An 8,443-nucleotide genomic window follows, 5' to 3' on the forward strand; every position below is an offset into this window, starting at 1 on the left:
TGAGATTACACCACTTGCAATTTTTAATGTCACGATTCGTACGGCGTCACAGGCTGGTTTTCAGAAAAGAGTGCACAACTCTAGTGTTTGCTTCCCAAATGGAAGTCTAGTTGTTCTATTAAAATAGCAGCCATCAACTTTTTGGTTTAATTCAAATTTTTAAAAAGACCTTTCTCCCTTGAGATTGTTTGCCATAATGAAATATTTCAACTTATTTAACAGATGCAAATGTTTCGTAAAAGCAAGAGAGCAAAATAACCTTTGAGCTTTTTCTGAAGCCTAGAACTGTTTTGTTTTGCCAGTTGTCTATGAAAGTTCAGTGCATAAAAGGTTAGGAGCCTGACTTTTTTCTGTCTTGTATATCTTTGAAAAATTGGTTTATGGCAAGTCATACATCATGTAGCTAAGACATATGGGAATAGTTAAAGATTAAGGTAAATAGACAAATTGAACTGCTTTAAATCATTTTTCCCTGTTTCACTTTTATGAAAGAGCTTATGAACAAAAGTTGACATTAAGCAATCACAATAGGCTATTCTATATATTTTAGACAGTGGTAAAGACTTTAGTGTCAGAAAGTGTTGCATCACTGATGCTTATATCAATTTGATTGGTGTCCAGGTTTTAAAAATGTTACTTTGTCAAGTCATAACCTTTTCTGAGTCTTTCATTTGTCATTGTTTTGATGATTATATCTTTAAAAAAAAGAAGAAAAATGTTCTGTGCATCAGGAAACATATCATAGTTCATATGACTTTTCCTATGAATTGTTTGGATAAAATTAGCACTTTTGTCATTCTTATGTAATATGATTGCTTAGATGTTTTGGTGTAAATGTTTCATTTTAAACACAGAGATTAGCAATTTCATTCAAGAAAAGTATGTTAGAAATGTATTTTCATGAAATATCAGAACACAGTTTGGCTTGCAAAGTCGTAAGTGAGAAGATTTTAGTCGCACATAGTCACCATACTCTGGCTGTTATTGATAATAGTATTACCATCAGCTGGGGCCTTCCAGACCAAAAGAAAAAGTGTCAGCTGACAAAGCAAGGTCATTCAGAGTATGAACTTGATATAAGCAGACAAGTATTTTTGTTCTTGTCTTAACTGGTCCAAAAAAATATGGCTATTCTATAGACACCAAATAACTGAGAGGGAAAGGATCTGTTTTGCTTATTTGTGTTCTTTGAGTCTTTGGCAGGAACTTAAGAAATGAGAAACAACAAGAGTTTGCACTAAAAATGCCGTCCATGATTTAAAGTGTTGTTTCCTTTACTTTGTGATATCAGAGCAATTATTTGTGTTGTCATTCTGAAGGGCTGGGAGCTGGGGTGGGTGTTCAAGATGTTGTTAAGATGAACTGACCATGTCTAAATATTTCTGTGTACTATAGGAAGCTTTAGGGGGAAGGAAAACAACCAAGCTACCAGTAGGAATCTTATTCAGATCATTGGGGGCAGCTTAGCCAAGCAATCTTAAATTAAAACACCAGTTTCTTCCAAAATGGAGGCTAAATATAATGATTGTTGTCATGCTTTTACAACTATTATGGATAATGTGACTACATAGCTACATGACGTTTTACTTCTTTACAGTATCTGCTTGTTATTTGCTTGTAGGGAGATCATTGCTACACATAATTTGTAGGCCTTGTATTTTTATTTGTCTAGTACTAGTCTTGTAAGTAATAGCTAATTGGTTTTATTTTTGCTGTATGCAGTAATACTAAATACACTAGCAGTTTCTCTGATCGTGTTAGAAATTGGTGGTTTATATCAATCTGTCTGTATATAAAACCAAAAAGTTCTGAATATCTATTCTTTTGCAAAAGGTAATTTTATTTCCAATACAGATGAGGGACAAAAACATAGAAACAAAATAAGATTTAATGCTAGGAATGCTCTTCTCTATAGCAAGGTAATAATATTGCTTTGTAGCTATTTTTAATGGGTGACTTATTGTTTTGAATTAGAGGATGTATTTGGACTGTTTCTGTGCACTACATAAAAAACAGGCACTGATTATTTTCAGTACCATGGGTATCAGTGCAGCTTTTAGCCTCTGTGGTAGGGAAGTGCTTGTTTCCTGAAATCTCTTGCTATCCTCCCTGTCTGTCACATCAGCTAAAAATAAGGCAACTGAACAAAACCCTACAATATTAAAACAATTCTTAGGTGAGTTATATTCCTTAAATTAATGGAGAAATGACTCTTTTTAGTTTTCTAGATTAAACTTGGATATTAACCTTGATTATTGAATTACATTGCAATGTTTTAAGTTAAAAAGATATATTAGCATGATTTTCTGGTAAGGCAACTTCTCTCTCCCTCTTTTTCTTAATATTGGCTATGGAAAGAGCGTCAGTAAGCTTAGCATGACATCCGAATGTAGCTCAGTTTAGGCAAGGGAGCTTTGACATTTCAATCACAAGAGGGAGCTGTTGGAGCTAAAACTACTAGAAATGCGCACTTACGCATTGCCGTTTTAATCAATACTGCTCAGTTCTAAATATTTAATGAAATACATTAACAATTATTAGTTTCCACCATCACACCCTATGACTACCACTGACATGCATTTTCTAAGAGAAGTATGAAAACAATAATTAACGTGAATAAACCTATACATTGGTAGTAATATATTTGGCGTGTGTGTGGGAACAACAGCCAATCTTTTCTCCTTATGTTGGTGACAAGCTTAAATCTGATTCAGAGCAAACAGTCTTGTCAAGCAGTGAAACATTACTTTCGTTATAGAAACCTTTGTTACTCATTTATGTTGTTGTGTATCCAAAGTCTGAGGGTCCAACTTTTCTAGTGGCTCTGGTAGGAAGCTGAGTGCACACATGAATGTCATATGGTGAAGAATGTCAGTTTATATGAAAATTGAAGAATTATCTGTTTTCCCCCTGCAGTTATGCACAAAGGCATCATTGTCAGTTGCCTTTCTTAGACCTTCCCTGCAGGCATGATCAGACTCAAGCAGACAGCTATTTTCCTTTAATTTTCCACAGCAAGCCAGTAATGCTTATGATTATTGTGAAGTCAGGAAAAGTTTAGTTTCATCAAGTGACATGTAGTGTTGCAATTAGTTACTTAAGCACTTCTTATAAAATTTTCTACTATGGTATCTAGCTTGTCAGATGCAGCTAAATATTAGCATCTCGTATTAAACAGGAGGGTAAAAACTCCTAGCAGAAAGCACAGCTGACAGCTCTCAACATGAGCTGAATGATCACTCGCAATTGTAATCGATTCTGTAAGTACTGAACACAAACCCCCAGGCAATTGAGGAAAATAGGATGATGAAGGACTGCAAACTAATACGTTACACATCTTCATTGATTAGTCATTGATTAACCATTATTTTTCTGAATGACAAACAGCTAGTGGTAAAGTAACTGAAGCTGATGATTTATTTACATGTTAGAAGATGACTTCTTTATTCAGCTGATCGTGAGCTAATGTGAAATCAGAAGACAGCAACAGTTTAAGAATAAAGGCAGGATTATAATCTTTTTTGACAGCATTCCTAGATTCAAAATGTTTTTACTGGAAAGAAATTTAACTAGACTTTCAAGCAACACATGAAATTCAAATGCAGATCATCTACACGGTACCTGTAGTATAACTACATTTAAAGAGAAGATCATTTTATAGACTTGGTATTTACAAGAATATTGATCAGTGTTTATTGAACTTTTAATTTAATTCTCTGTTTTGTTCAGTGCCTTATTGGCAATTAAACATAGCTGCAGAAATGGCAGAATAATGGTTTGCAATATACCTACTATCTTTATTATTCTGAAAATACCTCCAAACCCTAGCTTTGAACACCCCAAGGAATTAGCAAACACATAATTAGGAAGCAGTCTATGCATTTGGAGATCAGTTTTTTCTTTAATACATATCAAACATCTAATTATAATCAGCTCCTACCAATACAGTATGAAGTAAAACTGATTGCAGTGGAAGGTGGCAGGGGGGCTGGAGTGAGGTTTCTGCCAGTCCAGTGGACTTGTGTTGAGAGTCCAGTTGACCTTTTCCCCTTCTGTTTTCTTTTGTAGCCCCTCCCCCTCCCCTCCAACACCCCCCTCCCCCCCCAAAGAGGGACCAAATCTATTCCTAGTGAAGGTAGTGCTTAAATCAGTTTAAGGACAGAGGCCTATGATACTGTCTGTTTGAGAGATTCCCTAGTACAGTCTACCTCAGCTATGAAAGTATTGTGGACAATGCCTGTTATTTATTAGTGATGAATCATTAGAATTCTTCACTTTTCTTTTTCATAGCAGTAATTATGATGAGCTTTTTGTAAGCACGTGGCTATGTTTCTTCATAGGAGTTATGTTCTAAATTAACAGTAATTAATGTGCGCTTAATATAGAGTGCTAGTGATCTGTGATGTGTATTAACTAGTTATCAGAGAGAGTTTCAGTGAAAGATGTGTGCTTTCAGGAAATATGAATGTAGAATAACTATTTAACGGAAATTCATGACCATTGCTAGATTTAAAGGTTAATTATCGTATCACATAAATTAAGAAAAAGAAAGATGGCAGTATACCGTAGAACTGCAGTTGAAGTGTGAATGTGCTTGATACTACCTCTAATAACTGTTCCATTATTAGACGTACAATTGTGCAATTCTGTTGTCTTCTGGTCTTAATAGTTTTCTAATTCTGTGAATTAATACATTAAAATATCACTACACACTTGGCCAACTCTTTATACATCAAATTCCCTCCCCTCATTTTATGGTGAAAACTTACCACATACCTTTTATCTTCTGTATGTGTTTCTATGAAAAGCTTACTTACAAGTGGATAGCAACTGATATCCAGCTGGTACCTTCTGAGCACATTTAGTATGAACCTCTGCTAAACTGTTAGCTTAACCGTTGAAACGTTTGTCAACTGGCACTAAGCATGACCTTATTTCAGGGTTTGAGCATTTTTTTACATTAAAAACAATAAACCCCCATGCTCTTTACTTTCAAATTTGTAACTTGCTTGCTAAAGAACTCTGGGACAGTGGTGAATTTATACCACTGTTATTTTCGCCTTTCTGCCAATAGAGTAAAGTTGAACCACTTTGCCCCTTGGGACATCCAGTTGTCCCCTAGTTTCAGGACTGGGTTGGACTGGGCAGCAGAAGCATTTTACCAGGCACGAAGCTGCTGCTTGCTAGGTAGTTCCATGTTATGAGCCCTGAAACGATAGTACATATCAATTTGACACATCTTAATTATAAATCTCCACCTCCTCACAGCTAATCAGCCCTGTGTGTTTCTGAGGAACCTGCAGCACTCCTGCCCTTCCAAGTGCTGCCTCGTACTGCACGCCAAGCATTCACAACTGGACAGTGCTGATTGCTTTAACAAGTCTGAAAAATAACAGAAGAAAAATTGCTCTTGCAGTAAAACCACAAGGAAAAGCCTCTAGGACAAGGCATGAAAATATACAGTTCCGTTCCTGTTGCACCTGCAATTTCAATACCTATTTCTGGTTCCCTGTGTAAAAGCAAATAAGAAATACAATGAATCCTTATATAATTTTGTGTGTCGTACTCTGTGTTACCCATTTAAATTGCCAATTAAGGGGACTATTCGCATGAGCAAAAGTGTGATGTGGCCTACTATGTAATGCTGGTACATACTTCATAATTGAAGAAAAGAAAGAAGTATTTTGGGTTTTCCTTCTCATTCTTTTGAGTCCAGATATGTTATCACAGCTACACATGGGGTAGAATATGCCTCAGTGTCTTCAAGCATATTTAATATCTTTAAATTTTTAAATGAAAATGTAGCTGTCAATTTTAAACTAATTTGGATGGACAGCAATAAAATGCAAACCTCACTTCAAATTAGAATTTTCAGTGAGGATTTCTAATGGAAAGTAATTGCTGACAATAGGAAATGACAAATTACTAATTACTTAGTTCAATTAGACTTTTGTGCCTTTGGTCCTAAGTGGCAAGCATACAGCAAATCTTGCACTTTTATAACAATTAATGACTCTAAAACTATTTAAACTGCCAACAGATGTGAGTAAGAAGACATGACTTGAAACTTACTTAATTTACATACTATCTCAATTTTATATCAAGTAAATGGTGTTTAATTTTTATGTTACAATTAAATATCACTGGCATAGTGTAATTTCTACAGAACTTAGAATAAAATAGTTTTGCTGAAATGCTAGTGCTAATGCTTTCTTTTTTCCTCTTATTACAGCACTATTTATCTTGAAGTGACTCTAAAATATATAGGGGCAGTGAATGAAATATAATTTTCTTTAGAGCTTATGCTAACAGTTTTCCTAAAGTGGGATGTAGAATTGCATCAACTAGACTACTGCAACGTAAGACTTCAAATTCTGCTCCTAATTTATGGGGGAATGCAAAACTTCATCCAGTGTATAACATTCAGAAGCAGTCAAACATCCTATGTGTTTGCTACTCAGTCTTTAACAAAGTCCTTCCAGAATTTGTATGTTAGATATTGTTTCTTCATTAACGCTATGCTGGTTTATGCCATTTTTCAGTAAAGGCTGGATTCTTCATTCTTTCTCACATTTTGCAGTTTAGCTCTTTTGAATTGCTTTCAAGTATGTTTCTACTGAATATGAAGAGTGGCAGACCATAAATTAACTGTAATGGTTTCTGTGCGGTCATTAATATATTTACACACAGGTATGTTTTCCCTGTAAAGTTTACTATAATTTCTACGCCTCAAAACTTCTAATATTGGATGCCTAAAATTAGATGCTCAAATAAACCTTTTATGCCTTAGGAACTGCTAGCCTCTTTTCAATGTATTCCATGTGATCGTTAAGATTTCTTTAGGTGTTTAATAGTTCTGAGAAATGGCCACTTCTGTTTGGATAGATGAATAGATAGCTTTGGAAATATTGCCCAGTAATACATTTTTAGTCAAGAAAAGAAGGAAAAGATACTAAATTGTTAAGCTATTAATCCAACAAAACTCTGTTTGACTTTACAGATTATTTTGCAAAGGCCTATTTCTGACTTCTTCCCTTAGGCAAAACAAAAAGAAGGCTAAAGGCAACATTTAAAAGAATCCATTAATCCAATAGTAATTTATGATTACTTAATTTTCCAGAAGAATCTCCCTGTCCTTTTGTTTTGTAGCAAGATATAAGGCAGTAGAGGGTATTGTAGCAATGGGTGTTCCTGCTGAAAAGATGTATAGATAGAAGATAATATTCTCAATATGGGAGTAGAAATAGGAATGTCTTTATAAAATATAAATGAGAAGGCTACCAGAAAATTAAAATGTAGGACCCAAATCAGGAAAGATTTATAGAAGTGCCTACATTTAGTTTCAAGAGTTGTCTTGAAAAAGAGGGTGTTTTGTAAGGAGCATTGTGCAGGTGTGTAATTTTGGTTTACAAAAGAATATAAGTACTGATAATGTTACAACAGCCTTAATGCAGCACACTTCAAGACAGACTAAGTGTGAGACTGAATATACTATTACAACATTTCTTCCTTGGTGTGCTTTTATCTAAGGTCTTTGCAAATGACTGCCAATTGATCATCACTTTCCTCAGTCTTCTTACACTTTATGTAGTACTGCAAACAAAATAATATAATAAAATTCTCCTTGATTTGAAATATTAGGTGTCAGAAAAGCTGAACTGAACAGATGTAGAGGGTGTATATTACACATGAGGGTTATAACCATACAACTATATACTTTAAGAACTATCTCCTCACCTGGATTATGTTAGTGCAGTTTTGTTGCTAGTAGAGATGCTTCAATCTACATTACTTAAGTCTAGCAGTTTCTGTTGAGCTTCACTGTGTTGTAATCCTCTAAAAAACAACCACACAGCGCAGGCAGTCTGTGAATCCTGCAAAAGGATTTCTGTAAGTGCATTTCCCCAAGAGATTTGTCTTGGTGTTTTTTTTTTTTTTAAGTGTTTTTGTTTTATTTAATTCTAAATTTCCAGTAATTAGGGCAATTATACTATTACTTGAGAGCAAACAAAGCTGATAACTGAACTGAATTGCCAGCAGTAGTTTTGGACAAACCTATGTTGTTTCACCACAGCTGTAGTTTTCTCTTCCCAAAAGCTCAGTGAACTTTAGAGCTAGAAATACAAGAGAGACCATACCTCATAATAGAGGAGAAAGGAAAAGCTTAGGCAGGGGGTAGGAAGCCTGGGCAGGGACAGAGGAAAGAAAGACTTTCACAAATCAGAAAGAGAAAAAAATGTGGTATTGGTATTGTGCTTAGAAAGAGATAAAGTGGAAAAGAGGTGAGAGCAGGGACAGAAGTATACCTGGAGCAAGAAGGACAGAAAAAAGGAAGTGGCCTAATTAGAAGAAAAAAGAAAGAGACAGATGATGGGGGGAAGCAAAAGAAGGGTCAAAGATACCAGGCAAAAAAAATAATGAAGCTAAGGAAAATTAGCAGGAC

General features: G+C 35.0%; 1 long non-coding RNA gene across 2 annotated transcripts in view; it reads left to right on the forward strand.

The window, feature by feature from the left end:
• LOC127018723 (uncharacterized) overlaps positions 1-6,185 on the forward strand; it is a 49,365-nt gene extending 43,180 nt beyond the window's left edge. For both annotated transcript variants that reach the window (XR_007766819.1, XR_007766818.1), the window contains exon 5: positions 5,269-6,185. This is a non-coding gene — a long non-coding RNA (uncharacterized LOC127018723). The remainder of the gene's footprint in view (positions 1-5,268) is intronic.
• The last annotated feature ends 2,258 nt before the right edge of the window (positions 6,186-8,443 follow it).

This window comes from Gymnogyps californianus, chromosome 7 (genome assembly GCF_018139145.2).
Source record: "Gymnogyps californianus isolate 813 chromosome 7, ASM1813914v2, whole genome shotgun sequence".
In the NCBI taxonomy this organism is placed as follows: domain Eukaryota; kingdom Metazoa; phylum Chordata; class Aves; order Accipitriformes; family Cathartidae; genus Gymnogyps; species Gymnogyps californianus.